Raw genomic sequence first — 18,536 nt, 5'->3', positions numbered from 1 at the left:
TAAATCCCTGCTGACAGAACTTGGTTTTCCTGCTGTGTGGGTGCCTGGGATATTTAATTGAATCTAACAAACGTTTCACTTTGTGGAAGGGACAGATGAGTTTTCTTTTGGGAATGGCTAATACTAGAGGGTTCAGGATCGAGAGACAGTCTGTGAGAGTAAAATGATCTCCACACTGGGAACTGTGAGACTCTCACCCTAACTCTCTTCTTATCTCTTCCAGTACGACTAAGCAGGTCATTTAAACCCTCTGAAATTTTCTACGTCAAAATTTTATCGCTGGTGAAAGGACTAAATTGACCAGCTTACAGAGAAAGCTCCTTTCAGATCAAAAACTGTCTTTCAAAGATAAAGTGATGAAAGAGTCATTACCTTCATCATCAGACACATATATACAAAATGCATTAACTATGAAAGCATTTGAAAAATCTTGCCATAAGCAAACGAATACCATAACTCCCAGCATTTAATTTATAACTAGGATATAAATTAGATGCTCTAAAAATTCCCTTTAGTAATTATTGCATTACACAAATCATCACCCTGATCATTCATTGATTCATAACGTATTTTGGGTTCACACTCTGTGGAGGCAGCTTCAAGGTGCTAGAGACAAAAAGGGAATGAGACACACAGTTCTCACCCTCAAAGAACTCATGGGAGGTAGGTCTTAGAGAAAGGACGAGAAATAAAAGGCAAAAAAACTAATTACCTTATAGTATAATGAGGGCTACAGCATGCCATATCCCCTAAATTAAAACTTGCTACGTAGAAAATGCCAACTTCATTGCATATTTCTATTCACATCATAAAAATATAGGATGAAAGTGATTGTAATATGTTAATACAGACATACCACACTGATATTGCAGGCTTGGCTCCAGGGCACTGCAATAAGTGAATATTGCAATAGAGTGAGTCACAAATTTTTTGGTTTCCCACTGCACATAAAAGTTATGTTTAACAGACTATACTATACTGTAGTCTAGTAAGTATGCAATAGCAGTATGTGTAAAACAATGTACACAATCTAATTAAAAAGACTTTATTTCTAAAAGTCCTAATGATTATCTTTTTACTGTTGGAGAATCTTGTCTCCAAGTGGATGGCTGTTGACTGATCAGGGTGTTGGTTGCTGAAGGTTGGGGTGGCTGTGACAACTTCTAAAAATAAGACAATAATGAAGTTTGCCACATTGATTGACTTTTCCTTTCACAAGAGATTTTTCTGTAGCATGTGATGCTGTTTTATAGCATTCTTTCCACAGTAGAATTTATTGAAAACTAGAGTCAGTCCTCTCAAACCCTGCCACTGCTTTATCAACTAAGTTTATGTAATATTCTAAATCCTTTGTTGTCATTTAAACAATGTTCACAGCATCTTTACTAGGAGTAGATTTCATCAAGAAACCACTTTATTTGCTCATCCACAAGAAGTAACTCCTCATCTGTTCAAGTTTGATCATGAGATTGCAGCAATTCAGTCCCATCTTCGGGCTCCATTTCTAATTCCACTCCTCTTGCTATTTGCACTGTATCTGCAGTGGTTTCCTCCAGTGAAGTTTTAAACCGCTTAAAGTCCTCCATGAAGTTTGCAATCAACTTCTTCCAAACTCCTGTTAATCTTGATATTTTGATCTCCTCCCATGAATCACGAATGTTCTTAACAAGATCTAGAATGGAGAATCCTTTCCATAAGGTTTTCAATTTACATTGCCCACTTCCATCAGAGGAATCACAATCTATGGCAGCTGTAACCTGACACTTATTTCTGAAATAAGAAGACTTAAAAGTCAAAATTACTTCTTGATCTGTGGGCTGCAGAATGGATGTTGTGTTAGCAGGCATGAAAACAACATTACTCTCCTGTATACATTTATTAGAGCTCTTGGATGACCAGGTACATTGTCAATGAGCGGTAATATATTGAAAGAATCTTTTATCTGAGCAATAGGTCTCAACAGTGGGCTTAAAATATTCAGTAAATCATGTCACACACAGATGTGTTGTTATCTAGGCTTGTGGTTCCATTTATATAGCATAGGCAGAGTATATTTAGCATAATTCTAAAGGGCCTTAGGAATGGCAAATGATCATTGCCTTCAACTTAAAGTCACCAGCAGCACTAGCCCCTAATAAGAGAGCCAGAATGTCTTTTGAAGCTTTGAAGCCAGACATTGACTTCCCCTCTCCAGCTATGAAAGTCCTACATGGTATCTTCTTCCAAGAGAAGGCTATTTTGTTTACATTGAAAATCTGTTGTTGAGTGTAGCCTTCTTCTTCAATATTTGCTGGATTTTCTGGATAACTTGCTGCAGCTTCTACATCAGCACTCTCTGCTTCCCCTTGCACTTTTGTGTTATGGAGATGGCTTCTTTCCTTAAACCTTGTAAGCCAACCTTTGCTATCTTCCAACTTATCTTCTGCAGCTTTCTCATCTTTGCCAGGCTTCATAGAATTGAAGAGAGTGAGGGCCTTGCATGGGCTAGGCTTTGGCTTAAGGGAATGTCATAGATGGTTTGATCTTCTGTCTGGCTCACTAAAACGTTTCCCCCATCAGCAATAAGGCTGTTTTGATTTCTTACATTCATGTGTTCACTGAAGTAGCATTTTTAATTTTCTTCAATAACTCTTCCTTTGCATTCACAACTTAGCTGTTTGGCACAGAAGCCTTGCTTTTGGCCTATCTGGACGTTCGGCATGTCTTCCTTACTAAGCTTAATTGTTTCTAGCTTTCTGATTTAAAGTGAGAGACGTGCGACTTTTCCTTCCTGAACACTTAGATGCCATTGTAGGGTTATTAATTGATCTAATTTCAATATTGTGTGTTTCAGGGAATAGAGAAGTTCGCGTTGAGAGAGAGGTGGGGGAACAGCAAGTTGGTGGAGAAATCAGAACACACACATTTATCAATTAAGTTTGTCATCTTATATGGCTGTGGCTTATGGTGCCGCCCAAACAGTTACAATAGTCACATTAAAGGTCACTGATTACAGATCACCACAACAGATAGAATAATAATAAAACTTGAAATATTGCAAGAATTACCAAAATGTGACACAGAGCCACAAAGTGAACACATGGTGTGGGGAAAATGGTGCCTGTAGACTTGCTTGATGAAGGATTGCCACAAACTTTCAATTTGGAAAGAATGCAGTGTCTGCAAAGCACAATAAAGCCAAGTGCAATAAAACAATGTATGCTGGTACATACTTCTGACTCACTGATACTTCAGAAGCTAAAGCCAATCACAATAAACAGGAAAATGTGTGTGTGAGTATCATATATTAATAGATACGGTCTGGGGGAAATGGTGCAGCAAACTATAGTTAAAGGAACGTTTTCTCTGGAACAAGGTAGCTATGAATTTAGATTCTGACCCCTTCTAAAACTATGATCTTAGTTCAGTCACTTAGCTTCAAGTTTTTATTCCCTCATTTGTAAAAACAAAGGCTAACAGTGCCTTTCTCACATAGTTACTATGACAATGAAGTAGAATAATGTGGAAGTACCCAATTTTCTGAAACCTTCCCATAGAGTTGTTATTGTTTCAGCTTTTGTTGGTCACGGTTTCCTCTAAGAATTGGGAAACTCTTTATTTTACCAAAAACTTCCATCACACAAGTGACACAGGCCTCCCTTCATCTCTGGTACCATTGAGGCACTTTGACATTCGGAATTCAATTTGCCTTGTTAAGAAGTTCCCTTTCACACAACAGTAGGATTCATGTAGTCAGGATGTCTCCACAGGCTCTCAAGTCAACATGCGGCTGTCTCTACTGTCACTTGGTTCCATTTCACTTGCTCTCAACCTCCCAGGGGTCATTTTCACTGTTTCTCTCTGTCTCTGTCACAAGTTGCATCCCTGGTGCCCCACTCAGCCTAATGCCCTTGGTCTCTTTTCAGTTGGCCAGCAGCAAACAAGTGAGGGCCTAATGCATGCCAGATGCCAGTCACACAGCAACTTTGTAGGTGTTGTTGCCTGTGACATGGAACTTGCCAATCTAGATGCTCCATTCCCTCTATTGCCTGGATAATCTCTGCTATTACCTTGCCTTTGCTTATGGGGAAATAGAATCTACTCCTCTGATGTCTACCCTCACAGAGGGGCTTTGCTTTACAGTTGCTTGACCCAAGAGATTTATGTTTCTTTTAATTTATACATCATTTTGCTTCTCAGTGCTATATTTGCCACAAAGTTGCTGGTCCAGTCCGGGTCCCTAAAATCCACACCACAGTTTAGTTTTTGACATACCTATTGCTGCGTTTCAGCTTTATATCTAAGGACCTAAATGGTGCCATTGAACACTTTTGAACTCTTTCCCCAGGAGGCTCCTTGACCCCATACAAGTAGATGGGAACAGACAGACATCTGAGCACAAAGGGTTGCTTAATTCTACTCACAGATATGTCTGTATTCCAGGATCAACTAAGTTCAGACATGCAGAGATGTTTCAAGATTTAAAACAAAATGGAATATTCGTTTTAAAGTAGCTCTTGACTTCTAGTCAAATTGGTGGATTGAATGTAACAAATTACCTTCTTATATTGCAATCACCTTCTTATATTCTGAATGAAATATGTAAAATGCTTTCAAAGGTGCAAGCATCTAGATGGAAGCAGAGGATAAACTGAGCTGGCCCCAGGGCAATGGCTGGCTTTTGACACTGTATGGGATTGGGAAGCAAGTTTGTAGGAGTCATGCAGAGCAAGGAGTAGAAACTGAGCTCCTACATGAACCCAGAAGCTGGGAAATTGCTGCTTGTTCTTGACAAGGGACTACACTATCTGTCCTTCAACCTCAGTCGTAGCAAAGAGCAAACTGACCACTCCTATTCAGAGCTGTAACCAGAGTCAGCTATGACCTCAGACCTGTGAAACATCAGGTTGCTGGACTCGGCTTTACATTCACTGAGTGACAGGGTCCACAGTAGGGTTTGAGCAAAGGCAATCAATAGACCAGTATCCAGAGAGGTCTCGATGACCCAGAGAAAGAAATTCAAGGAGAACCTATAATGGGAAACACGGTCATAGAGAAGGATGATGCAATATTTGAGATAGTTCCAAGAAAATCAGCCTACATTCCCCTCCCCACTGGTGACTGCATAACTAAGAAGCAAGAGCTAAGAGAAGAAATGAATCCAACTAAGTATGTTTAAAAGCAGCCCAAAAAGATAAAAGGGGAAATAGTGAACATGATGAAAGAACATGAGCTTATAAAATGGAACAAGCTAATGTAAAAAATAGCCTAAAATATAGTAATTTGAAATTTTTGGGGGGGTTGATTAAATAAACGAGGCAAAACTGAAAGGAGAATCAGTGAAATGGAAGATAGATTGAGTAAACCTTTCAGGAATCAGCACTGAGACATAATGAGATGAAATATAGAAAAGAAAAAATAGATAAAAAATAGAAAATGAGACGGTCCAATTACCTTTAGCTGGAGTTCCAGAAGTTTATGGAGGGAATAGTGGAGTTAATGTTTAAAACTATAATACTGACAATTTTCCAGAAATGAAGAAACTCTCAAATTGAGATGGTTGAATAATATAAATAGGTTTTATAAATATGTGGAGAAATGTTGTCATGAAACTGTAAAACCTCAAAAGAAAATCCTGAAACACAACAGAGAAAATTCAGAGTGCTGATAAAGAACAAACAATCTGATAGGCTTCCATGGTAAATAAAAGAAGAAATAAGACAATGGAATCAAATTTTAAAACTCCAAGGATATATTTTCATTTAAAATTCCTGCTGATAAATGAATATTTAAGAATGTGGACAAAATGAAAACATTTGCAGTGTACAAATACTTGTTATTATTTAAATGAGAGGTATAGTGGCTCATGCCTGTAATCCCAGAGCTTTGGAAGGCTGAGGTGGGAGGACTGCTTAAGGTCATGTATTCGAGACCAGCCTGGCAACATAGTGAGATTCTGTCTTTTCCATTAAAAAAAAAAAAAAAATAGCTGGGTATGGTGACATGCGCCTGTAGTCCCAGCTACTCAGGAGGCTGAGGTGACAGGATCTCTGGGACCCAGGAGTTCAAGGCTGCAGTGAGCAATGATTGCCGTACTGCACTCCGGCCTGGGTGACAGAGTGAGACCCTGTCCCTACAAATTAGTAAGTAAATATATAAAAATAAAGATTATTACAGCAAGATAGATGAAATATACAAAATAGTGTACTTAAGCAATAAACGTGAATCCATACAGAAGGAGTGGGGTGCCAGAAGTAATTGTGAGCACAGAAACACTGTAGAACATGGTGGTATATTTAAATGCATGTCCACTTATAAAATAAGATTATAGTAATAAGGTCAAAAGTGAAAAATATTTTGTTCGTATATGAGTTTATAGGCTGTACAGAAATAAATAACAATATTAATCATGTGAATTGAGGTTTGAGAGTGTAGAAAGTTTGGAGGGAAGTTATTACTATTTTTTTTGAATTGTCTAAGAAGAGAATAGAGATGTTGATTAATGTTATACTTGTTTGTACAACAGAAATGTAAGTATGTACGTTAAAAAAACCTTAAGGGTAAATACACAAATAATAAAAATACAGTAGATAATTTATAAACAAATAGTGGAAAAGACAGAATATATATGGAGTTTAATCAACCTAGTGGAAGCTAACAAAAAATAAAATAGAAGTGGATAGAATATATATAAAAAACAGAACAAGGTGTCAGAAATAAGTTCAAGTGTATTAAAATCATAAAATATATGAATGGATAAAAGAAAAAGTAAATGACAGATATACTCAGATTTTATCTAGTCTGTATTTTCAAGAAACAAATGTAAAACATAAGGATGCAAAAATGTTGAAAGACAAACGACTAAAACATATATGCTAGGGAAATATGAAAATAGAGTGATAAAGATTAATAACCAAAGATAATATTAGATTAAAATAGAAAAAGAAAAAAGAATATATTTAAAAACAAATTAAAAAATCTCAAGAAGTTATATCAATAATAATCCTATGCATAATAAATTCTATTTTCAAACTTTTGAACCAAGTACTGAAAGAATAACAGATGAAATTGACAAAGCCACAATAACAGTAGGAAGTTTAACATATTTCCTTCAGAAAACGATGACTCAAACATCTAAAAAAAAAAAAGACATTTAGAAAAACACAGTTGAAAATTTTGATCTAATAGTTTTATATAGAATTTTACGTCTGACAAAGAATACACTTTTTTCAAGTGTATATGAAACTTAAAAAAGTACCGTATATTCATTAAAATGTTTCAACAAATCCCAAAGAATTGATATCATATACCCATACTCTGACTACAGTGCAATAAAATTAGAAAATAATTAGAAATACATAAAAAACTCTCAAATATTTGTAAAAACACTTAGAAAAATTACATTTCAAACAATGCATAAGTTATAAGAGAAGTAATGAGGAAAATTAAGAAAAAGATTATATTAAAAAATTTGTACTACAGTTAAACCAGTTATCAGAATGAAATTTATAACTTTCAGTAAATTTGTTAGAAAATAAAACATTTTGAATACCAGGTAGCTAAGCAGCCAGTTCAAGAAGTGAGAAAAAGATCAACACAGCTGTCACAATTCTTTTTCAATTCTGAAAAAATTCAGACATTATCTCTTTAAACATTGCCTCTGTCCCATTCTTTCCTCTTTTTGGCATGCATATTAAAAGTATGCTAGACCTTCTTGTTCTATTTTCTGTGCCTTTTTTTTCTGCATTTCTTTCTCATATTTTTGTCTCTGTGTACTGTGTTTTCAATACTTTCTCTGTCCTACTTTCCAACTCATTAATGCTTTCATTAGCTATGTCTAATCTACTGGCAAACCATACTTTGTGAACTTTTAAAAAATTCTAATATTTTAATCATAGATGTTCTGGTTTTGTTTTGTTTTGTTTTCAGATTACTTATATCATTTTTTTAAGAGTTTCCTGCTCCCTGCTGATAATTTCAAGTGTTAGTTTTGTTTTTTTCTAAAGTGGTAATTATAGTTGCGTTCTTAATCATATGTAATAACTTCAGTATCAGGTCTTTGTACGTTTGTTTCTCTTGTCTGTTCTCTCTCTGTTTTAGTGTCTTTTGTGTGTGTGTGTACTAGGTTATCTTTGACTGTGTGCTTGTCATTGTATTTTAAACTTTTTTTTGTAGGAATTATGTGAGGTCTAAGATGAGGGTATATTCTTCCAAAGAGGATTCACATTTCTCTGTATCAGGCATTTAGTGACACTACCAGTTTGTGGATGATTTTAATGCCAGATTAAAGTTTGTTTGTGGATGATTTTAATGCAAGATTAAAGTTTGATGTTATCTGGATCATGCAGATGATAAGAGCTCTGATTTCAATAACTTCCTGGTTTATTTTCATATTTTGAGAGTTGGTTTTGGTAGTCCCCACTTAATATGTGACTGAATGTTCATTGGAATCTCCACTTTGGGCAGGTCTGGAATTTGACCTGTATTCTCTTGCCCTGTGAGATGGCCAGTACTACAATTCGAACTCACAGCTTTTTGGTGGTGGTAGTTGGGGCAAGAGGTTGCTAGCAAATAATCTTAGAGAGCTATGTTTACCTTTCTGGATTCTTACATTTTCCTAGAAATCTATAGCACTGAGTTTTAGGAAACCCTATATTCTTCTTAATCTATATTCCTAATTCGGCAGTTGTTTTATGTTTTGGATATTCATATTGCTAATTCCCCTACTCTTTTGTTTTCTCTCTAGATAGCAAGTGCCTATTTGACTTACCTTGGATGGTTTGTTGATATCTCAGACCTAACCTGATCAAAAGAAGACCTTTTATTCACACACACACTCACACACACACACACACTCTCTCTCTCTCTTTCTCTCCCCTCTCTCTCTCTTCCTCTCTCTCTTTCTCTCTCTCTCTCATATGCCCACATACTCACAACCCTCTGGTATTTTCATTCCCTTACCCTGGTGCATCATTTAACTGCAGAATCAAAAACCTAGGACTCAGGCCGGGCGTGATGGCTCATGCCTATAATCTCAGCACTTGGGAGGCCGAGGCAGGTGGATCACTTGAGGTCAAGAGTTCGAGACCAACCTGGCCAACATGGTGAAACCATCTCTACTAAAAATACAATAATTAGCTGGGTGTGGTGGCATGTGCTTGCAGTCATAACTACTCAGGAGGCTAAGGTGGGAGGATCACTTGAACCCAGGAGGTGGAGGTTGCAGTGAGCTGAGATCGTGCCACTGCACTCCACCCTTCTTGCTATCTGCTCCCAATTCACTCTATTGGCAACTTCTCTCAACATAACCTCAGAATCCACCCATTTTCCTCTAGTCTCCAAATCCACTATCACCACTCTAGTTCTGGACTGCCATCACCCCTTCCTACATGAATCCAGGCACCAAGTAAATTAGATTAAAGCTTCGCTTCTCTTGCTGAACACATCACTTCCATCTTTAAACCCCAGACAGAATGATCTTCAGAAATGTAAATTGTATCCTGTCCTGTCCTTCCCTGTATAAATGGCATTCTTTGTTGTTGTTGTTGTTGACATGGAGTCTCGCTCTGTCACCCAGGCTATAGTGCAGTGACACCATCTCAGCTCACTGCAACCCCTGCCTCCCGGGTCCAAGCGATTCTCCTGTCTCACTCAGCCTCCCTGAGTAGCTGGGACTACAGGCGCATGCCACCATGCCTGGCTAATTTTTTTTTTTTTTGTATTTTTAGTAGAGACGGGGTTTCATTATGTTGGCCAGGCTGGTCTCGAACTCTTGACCTTGTGATCCGCCTGCCTCGGCCTCCCAAAGTGCTGGGATTACAGGTGTGAGCCACTGTGTCTGGCCTTAAATGGCATTCTTTCAGTTTAGATTAAGGGCCACTGACAACAAAAATCTATGGGTCAGATGTCCATCTGCCCTCTCTCCTCCTCTTGTGACCATGCTCCATGCCCCTGTGTTTATTTCTGTTTACCCGACAGGTGGAGTTTATACTGCACTGGTGACTTCTTATTCTGCTAAGGAGCATGCTTCCCTAGGTCTTTGCTGGTTTTGCTTCTTCTGGCCGTTCAACTCTCAGCTTGTGTGGTGTCTTCTGTGAGGGCTCCCCTGACCATCTAATATAAATCACCAACCCTGCTCTTGTGCCACTGTTCTGTCCACCAAGTCATGTGTCACTAATTCCTATCTGAACTGGTTCTGCTTCTTTATTTTCTTGTTTATGGCCTGTCGTTTATATTGGAATGTGGCTCCTAGAATACTATATGACACAGAAAAATCTTCAATAGGTATTTTTTTAAATGTGGTTGTTGAAATAGGGGCCTTTCCTATGTATTCACTGACTTGCTTTATTTTCAGAAACACAGGTTGCATTTGAATATATGAAATCTGTTTCTCCTTTAGAAAAAAAAGGGCAGAGGTATGGGATATGATCTGTGCTTAAGAAGACATCCAGGGAGAGCTTCCTTCCCTCTGCCGGAAGGGGCATGTTAATATCCATTGCAGATCTTTCCCCAAACCTACTCAGGTGAAATACGAGCATAGGCGGGTCCCATCTGTCACTGTCCTGGCACCTAGGACCCACCCAGCGTGGGTCCTCTTCTCATCACTCTGTCTTTCTCCTCTCGCCTTCCCTACCCCCACCTCTGTTCGTCTTGCCTGTTTTCTGGTTGATGTTTACCACTCCTTTTACTCCAATGACTCTTAATAGTTGTATTCTTTTTTTTTTTTTTTTGAGACGGAGTCTCGCACCATCACCCAGGCTGGAATGCAGTGGCACAATCTTGGCTCACTGCAATGTCCGCCTCCTGGGTGAAAGCGATTCTCCTGCCTCAGCCTCCTGAGTAGCTGGGATTACAGGCGCCCACCACCACGGCTGGCTAATTTTTTTGTATTTTTAGTAGAGGCGGGATTTCACCGTGTTAGCCAGGACGGTCTCAATCCCCTGACCTCGTGATCTGCCCACCTCAGCCTCCTAAAGTGCTGGGATGATAGGCGTGAGCCACCGTGCCTGGCGCAGTAGTCGTATTCTTTTAAGAAATGTTGTCTCGAATTTGTAAGCGTTTGATTCTTTCAAATAGTTGCGTGTTTAATTTGGTTCTTAAAATTACTATGGACTTAAGGATAAGAGTTTGAGACAAACATTAAATGCTTAAAAGATGTTTAATACATGAAGGAATACATAAATGAAGAAAGGAAAATATTTAGGTGTGTAGATTTTAGATCTTCAATTGGTAGTTGGTTAATATTTCTGTCATAATTATCATTAAGAGTTTCATGTTTATTTTATATTAGGTTCCTTTTTTTCCTACTCTCACCAGAAAAACCAAACCAAACAAAACGAAAAGGAAATGAATTCCTAGTGTTTGGGCTTGAATAAAGAAACTCTTAGTTCTACTATTATAGAGGGTTTCATAGCAAATACAGGGAGAGGAGAGAGACAGGGAAGCTGGGATGCCAATCTGGCTCCTCTCAGGCCAAACTTCTAATTATCCCTGGATCACCTAACTCACATTTTGAGGAAAAGACAGATTGTATTGCAAGTGAACATTAAAGAAATAAAAGAGTGTGGCATTTCTGAAGCTGTAGTGGCGGATGCAAGGTGAGCTGTGGCCTTAGGTTGCATGTTATTGCTGCTTTCTCTTTATGTATTCTGTCTAGCAGGTTAATCTTTCAGCTTTATTCATGCCACTGTTCACAGGGAATTGCTATGCTCTACCACTCTCTAATTCAGATCATGGGCTAATGTTTTGCCTCCACTCCCTGTGTGCATTGTTGCTTATACGGTCATTTACTGTGCACCTTTACAGTATTTCTAATTTCTTGAGGGTTCATTCTACTAGTTCTGAGGAATATATCTTTACTGTGTGCATAAAGAATTTAGAGCTACAGTAAAAATGAAATACAAGCAGTCCCTGACTTACACACAGATGGGGACCTTCCAAATATGGTTTATATTAATACATTTCTTGTTTAAAAATCAGAATGTATTTTGCCATAGCCACAATATGATAAGAGGTTGCTAGGTTCCCAATCTAACCCAAAAAAGCTAATTAAATTGTTAAGCTTTTGGGACTAGAGTAAGGACTCATTAAACCACAGACTAGGATGGACTATAGAACTGGGAATACTCACGAGTCTAATTGCCCTTTTCAACCCTCTTTTGAAGTCCTAAGGGTACCAGAAATTTATGTCTGCTGACACATTCTTTCTCTTCTTATTTGGTTTCGGGTGGAATTCATGGTGGATTCTTTTGATGGGGATTTTCCTGCTTTGAAAGGAAATTATAGGACGTTTTTAATGTGGAACAGGGCTGAGGCTCTGACTGCTGCCCTAAAAAAAGTAAGTAGCTGTTTAGATCCACATGATAATTTCTGCTTAGGAGAGTGACCAAGTGGGAGAGAGCTGTTCTGAGAATCATAACACAAGAAACACCAAAGGAACTGGAAAGCAGTGAAGTGGTTTAAACTGTGAAGTAGGAGGAATGTAAAGTACTGAATGGACTTCTGGAAGGAATGATTCATTTATGTACAAGGTGGTAAAAATTGCCAATATAAACGCTGCAGTAATGTTCACAGAAGAAGGTATTTAACCCAGAGCCTACTAGTCCCTTGTCTATTCAATAGAACATATGAGCCACATTACCATTTCTATTTTAGAATGCACAACTGGTAGAGTCATTAAATCTTATTAAATCAGTCTAAAACTATTGGGAGTTGTAATTGTCAGTTTTTATGCACTGTGTAAAGTCTTATCAAACTATAGGCTTCCATAATTGTATTTGAGGCACTTCCTCCCAGAGCCCACACAAATAATTCCCAATACCAAGGTGCTTGGAGATTCCACTTCTTTTATGTTTGGTCTTATAGGACTAAACATATGGTTGATTTGACCCTCCAGCAAAGTAATGAAATGAATTAATTTCTGGGATGATTAGCTACATTTTATAGTGACTATATTGGCTTAGTAATGAAGAAAAGCCATATGTACATGTGCTTCTGTGTGGATACAGATTAAGAAAATGAGAGAAGGCAAATGCTTTGTTATGATACCAGAATGTTGAATTTATGTTATCTCCATTCTACTCCAAACAAGAGGCTGTCGTTTGAATAACTCTGTTAATCAGCTCAGGTAATAAGTGTTGTGACTACTTATCTTACATCTCATTCTTCCAAAACAGAAGTGAACGACAACACAGCACAGTGTTATAATTACCCATAAGAGCCCAGGAATCTGATCAAAATGAAAATAAATGGAACAAATACCGACGTAATTTTCTGTTTTGGGCTGACATTTGGGGAAGGCTATAAGGTAAATTTTCTCTCAACTTTTTTAGAATTTTTTATAAAAATGTTATTGTTACAGGCCTTCCATACTTCTAATATATTGAAAATTTCATTATTTATTGTCATGTTTTACTTTTTTTTTTTTTTTTAAATCTCAGAAATAAAGGGCAGTTAAAGTTTAGTAGTCTTAAGCTCTTGAAATAAAATGGTGTCTCTCCACCATGGCACACGTTTACCTATGTAATAAACCTGCACATCCTGCACTTGTACCCTGCAGTTTAAAAGTTGAAGAAAAAAATTGCCACGGCACCTTTTCTTTTTTTTTTTTTTTGCAACATGTTAAATGTTTGATGCATTTTTGAATTAAAACCATTAAATTGTAGTCTGAGTCAGAATCTCAGAGGTTTATGTACTTTTTGAGAGGAAGATAGAGTCATGTGTTTTTACCACTCACTACACTCCCCTCTACCCTCTAGAGGTAACCACCAATTTTATGATAACTTTTTCTTACTTTTATTTATATGTGTACCAGCAATATATAACTCTAAACAAAATAGTTTATTTTGCCTGTTTTGGAATTTTATATAGTGGGTTCATCTAGAATGTATTATTATTATTATTATTATTATTTTGTTTGTTTGTTTTTTTGAGACAGAGTCTCGCTCTGTTGCCCAGGCTGGAGTGTAGTGGTACAATCCGGGTCCCTGCCAGCTCCGCCTCCCCGGTTCATGCCATTCTCCTGCCTTAGCCTCCCGAGTAGCTGTGACTACAGGTGCCTGCCACCATGCCCGGCTAATTTTTTGTGTTTTTAGTAGAGATGGGGTTTCACTGTGTTAGCCAGGATGGTCTTGATCTCTTGATCTCCTGATCTGCCCACCTCGGCTTCCCAAAGTGCTGGGATTATAGGCGTGAGCCACCGTGCCCAGCCAGAATGTATTATTTTTATTTTGTTCTTTTAATCAATGTTTTATTTTCAGTTTTTCATATGTATTGCATGTAGGTTTGCTAAATTTTATTACTATAAGTGTTTCATTGTATGTTTCATTGTATCACTGCAACTTATTGATTCTTTTGAAGCTGAACATTGGTATAGTTTTTGGTAATTGTGAACTCCAGTGCTGTGAATATTCTTATCCGTATCTCCAAGAGCACATGTGCAAAAATTTCTTTAAGGTGTATATGTAGAAGTAAAATTGATGAGTCATAACCCATGTGTATCTAAAACCTTGACAGATAATGCCATTTTCCCCCTCATGTGGTTTGGCTTTGTGTCTTCACTCAAATCTCATCTTGAGTTGTAATACCTCAGTGTTGAGGGAGGAACTTGGGTTGAGGTGATTGGATCATGAGGGCAGTTTCCCCCATGCTATTTTTGTGATAGTGTGAGTTTTCACGAGACCTGATGGTTTTAGTAGTTCCTAGAGACTTGTTGAATGGTTTTGACCAAAATGTTGATAGTGATGTAGACAGTGAAGTCCAGGCTGAGGTGGTCTCAGATGGAGATGAGGAGCTTATTGGGAACTGGAACAAAGATCACTCTTGCTATGCTTCAGCAAAGAAACTGGTGTAATTTTGCCCCTGCCCTAGAGATCTGTGGAACTTTGAACTTGAGAGAGGTGATCTGAAATGGGAACTTAAGTCTAAAAGGGAAGCAGAGCATAAATGTTTGGAAAATTTGCAGCTTGATGATGGGATAAAAAGAAAAACCCATTTTCAGGGGAGAAGTCCAAACCAGCTGCAGAAATCTGCATGAGTAATGAGGAGCCAAAGACAATGGGGACAATGTCTCCAGGGCATGTCAGAGGTCTTGGCAGCAATCCCTCTCATCATAGGCCTGGAGACCTAGGAGGGAAAAATGGTTTTGTCGGTCAGGCCCCAGGGCCACCCTGCTCTGTGCAGCCTCTGGACTTGGTGCCCTGTGTCTCAGCTGCTCCAGCTTCAGCTGTGGCTAAAAGGGGATAAGGTACATCTTGGGCCATTGCTTCAGAGGATGCAAGCCCCAAACCTTGGTGGCTTACACGTGGTATTAGGCCTGGAGGTGCTCAGAAGTCAAGAATTGAGTTTTGGGAATCTCTGCCTAGATTTCAGAGGATGTATGGAAATGTCTGGATGTCCAGGCATAAGTCTGGTGCAGGGGCAGAGCCCTCATGGAGGACCTCTGCTACGACAGTGCAAAGGGGAAATGTGGGGTTGGAGCCTCCACACAGAGTCCCCACTTGGGTACTGCCTAGTGGAGTTGTGAGGATAGGGCCACCAACCTCTAGACCCCAGGATGGTATATCCACCAACAACTTGCACTGTGTGCCTGGAAAAGTTGCTGACACTCAATGGGAGTCATGAAGGCAGCTAGTGTGGAGGGTTGTACAATACAAAGTCACAGGGGTGCAGCTGCCTAAGGCCATGGGAGCCTTTCCTTTGCATCAGCATGCCTTGAATGTGAGACATGGAGTCAAAGGACATCATTTTGGAGCTTTAATATTTGACTGCCCTGCTGGATTTTGGACTTGCTTGGGGCCCCTTTGTTTTGGCAAATTTCTCCCATTTGGAATGGGAGCATTTTCTTTTTTTTTTTTTTTTTTTTTTTGAGACGGAGTCTCGCTCTGTCGCCCAGGCTGGAGTACAGTGGCCGGATCTCAGCTCACTGCAAGCTCCGCCTCCCGGGTCCATGCCATTCTCCTGCCTCAGCCTCCCGAGTAGCTGGGACTACAGGCGCCCGCCACCTCGCCCGGCTAGTTTTTTGTATTTTTTTAGTAGAGACGGGGTTTCACCGTGTTAGCCAGGATGGTCTCGATCTCCTGACCTCGTGATCCGCCCGTCTCGGCCTCCCAAAGTGCTGGGATTACAGGCTTGAGCCACCGCGCCTGGCCTGGAATGGGAGCATTTTCTAATGCCTGTACCCCCATTGTATCTTGGAAGTAACTAAGTTGATTTTGATTTTACAGGCTCCTAGGTGGAAGTGACTTGCCTGGTCTCAGATGAGACACTGGACTTGAACTTTTGAGTTAATGCTGAAATGAGTTAAGACTTTGGGGCACTTGTTGGGAAGGCATGATTTGTTTTGAAATGTGAAAGAGACATGAGATTTGGGAGGGGCCATGGGCAGAATGATATGGTTAGGTTTTGTGTCCCCAGCTAAATCTCATATTGAATTATAATCCCCTAGTGTTAAGGGAGGAACCTGGTGGGAAGTGATGAGATCATGGGGGCAGTTTCCCCGATGATGTTCTTGTGATACTGAGTTCTCACAAGATCTAATAGTTTTACAAGTGTTTGGCAAGTTCTTGCACACTCTCTCACCTGCTGCTTTGTAAGATGTGGCTACTTCCTCTTTCACGGTGATTGTAAGATTCCTGAGGCCTCCCCAGCCATACAGAACTGTAAGTCAATTAAACCGCTTCCCTTTATAAATTATCCAGTCTTGGGTAGTGTCTTTATAGCAGTGTGAAAACGGACTAATACACCCTTTGAGGGTTCAACCTTTGATGATTAATTTGTTTTGGATGTTGCTGGATAAATAGTTCATACTTTGGTATTTTTGCATGGATGTTTGTCAGTTGACATTTTTGTTTAACTTCCTCTATGTATCTGGACTTGGTATGAAAGTTTTGCTAGCATCATGAAGTGAATTGGATAACTTTTATCGCTTTTATCTTTTACTGAATGATTTGTATAAGATAGAGAATGTATGTGCTACAGCATTTGGTAGAATCACTCGTAAAACTACCTGGTCATTTTGCGGTAATGGCAGATGGGGAGATTTTGATGCCCGCATACATTTCATTAATTGTTATTTTTTTTTTGGAAATGTTTCCATTGCATTGTGCCAGGGTTTTTGTTTTTTGCTTGAAACTTTAAGAAACAGATTTATTGAGATATAATTCATGTAGTATAAAACTCACGCTTTTAAGTTTGAAGTGTACAATTCATTGTTTTTAACTATATTCAGAATTGTGCATCCATCACCTCATCTAACTTTAGAATACTTCCATTTCCCCTAACAGAAAACCTAATACCTATTAGTAGTCACTCCCTGTTCTCCCAACATCTCAGTCGTAAGGAACCACCAATGTGCTTTCTATTTCTATATATTTGCCTATTCTGGGTACTTTTTATAAATGTAATCATAAAATGTGTGGTCTTTTGTGACTGCCTTCTTCACTTAGCACATTGTTTCCAAGTTTCATCTATATTGTAACATGTATCAGTACTTCATTCCTTTTATTCTTGGATATTATATTGGCTATTATAAATTGGCTATTATAAATAATTCTGCTATGAATATTCATGTACAAGATTTTCATGAACACATGTTTAAATTTCTCTTGAACATATACCCAGGAGTGGAACTTCTGGGTAGTATGGTAAATCTGTTTAACATTTTGAGGAATGGCCAGCCTGTTTATAAAGTGGCTGCACCATTTTACCTTTCCACCAGCAATGTATAAGGGTTTCAATTTCTCCACATCCTTGCTAGCACTTATTATTATCCATTATTATTATTATTGTTGTTGTCATTCTATTTGATGTAAAGTGCTATTTCACTGTGGTCTTGATTTGCATTAGTTAATAGCTGGTGATTTTGACATCTTTTCATGTGCTTAATGGCCATTTGTATATTTTCCTTGGAGAAATGTCTACCCAAATCCTTTGCTCATACTTAAATTGTTTTTTTGTATTTTAATTGTTGAGTTATAAGAGTTATACTTTGGACATCTTATCAGATGATAAGTTATAGTTTGAAATTTTTTTTTGTCATTCTGTGGGTTGCCTTTCCTCCCTCCCTCCCTCCCTCTCTCTCCTTTTCTTTCCTTCTTTCCTTCTTTCCTTCTTTCTTTCTTTCTTTCTTTCTTTCTTTCTTTCTTTCTTTCTTTCTTTCTTTCTTTCTTTCTTTTCTTTCTTTCTTCTTTCTTTCTTTCTTTCTTTCTTTCTTTTCTTTCTTTCTTTCTTTCCTTCTTTCTTTCCTTCTTTCTTTCCTTCTTTCTTTCCTTCTTTTCTTTCTTTCAACTCTTTCTTTCTTTCTTTCTTTCTTTTTCTTTCTTTCTTTTTCTTTTCTTTCTTTCTTTTCTTTCTTTCTTTTTCTTTCTTTCTTTTCTTTTCTTTCTTTCTTTCTTTCTTTCTCTTTCTCCTTTCTTTTCGATTTGTTGTTGGGACAGGGATCCTCCTCTGTCATCCACTGGATGTCACTGGCATGATCTCAGCTCACTGCAACCTCCATCTCCTCAATTGAAGCAATTCACCTGCCTCAACCTCTCGAGTAGCTGGGATTACAGGTGAGT

The sequence above is a fragment of the Papio anubis genome, chromosome 14 (genome assembly GCF_008728515.1).
Source record: "Papio anubis isolate 15944 chromosome 14, Panubis1.0, whole genome shotgun sequence".
Classification (NCBI taxonomy): Eukaryota; Metazoa; Chordata; class Mammalia; order Primates; family Cercopithecidae; genus Papio; species Papio anubis.
This window is presented reverse-complemented; position numbering follows the sequence as displayed.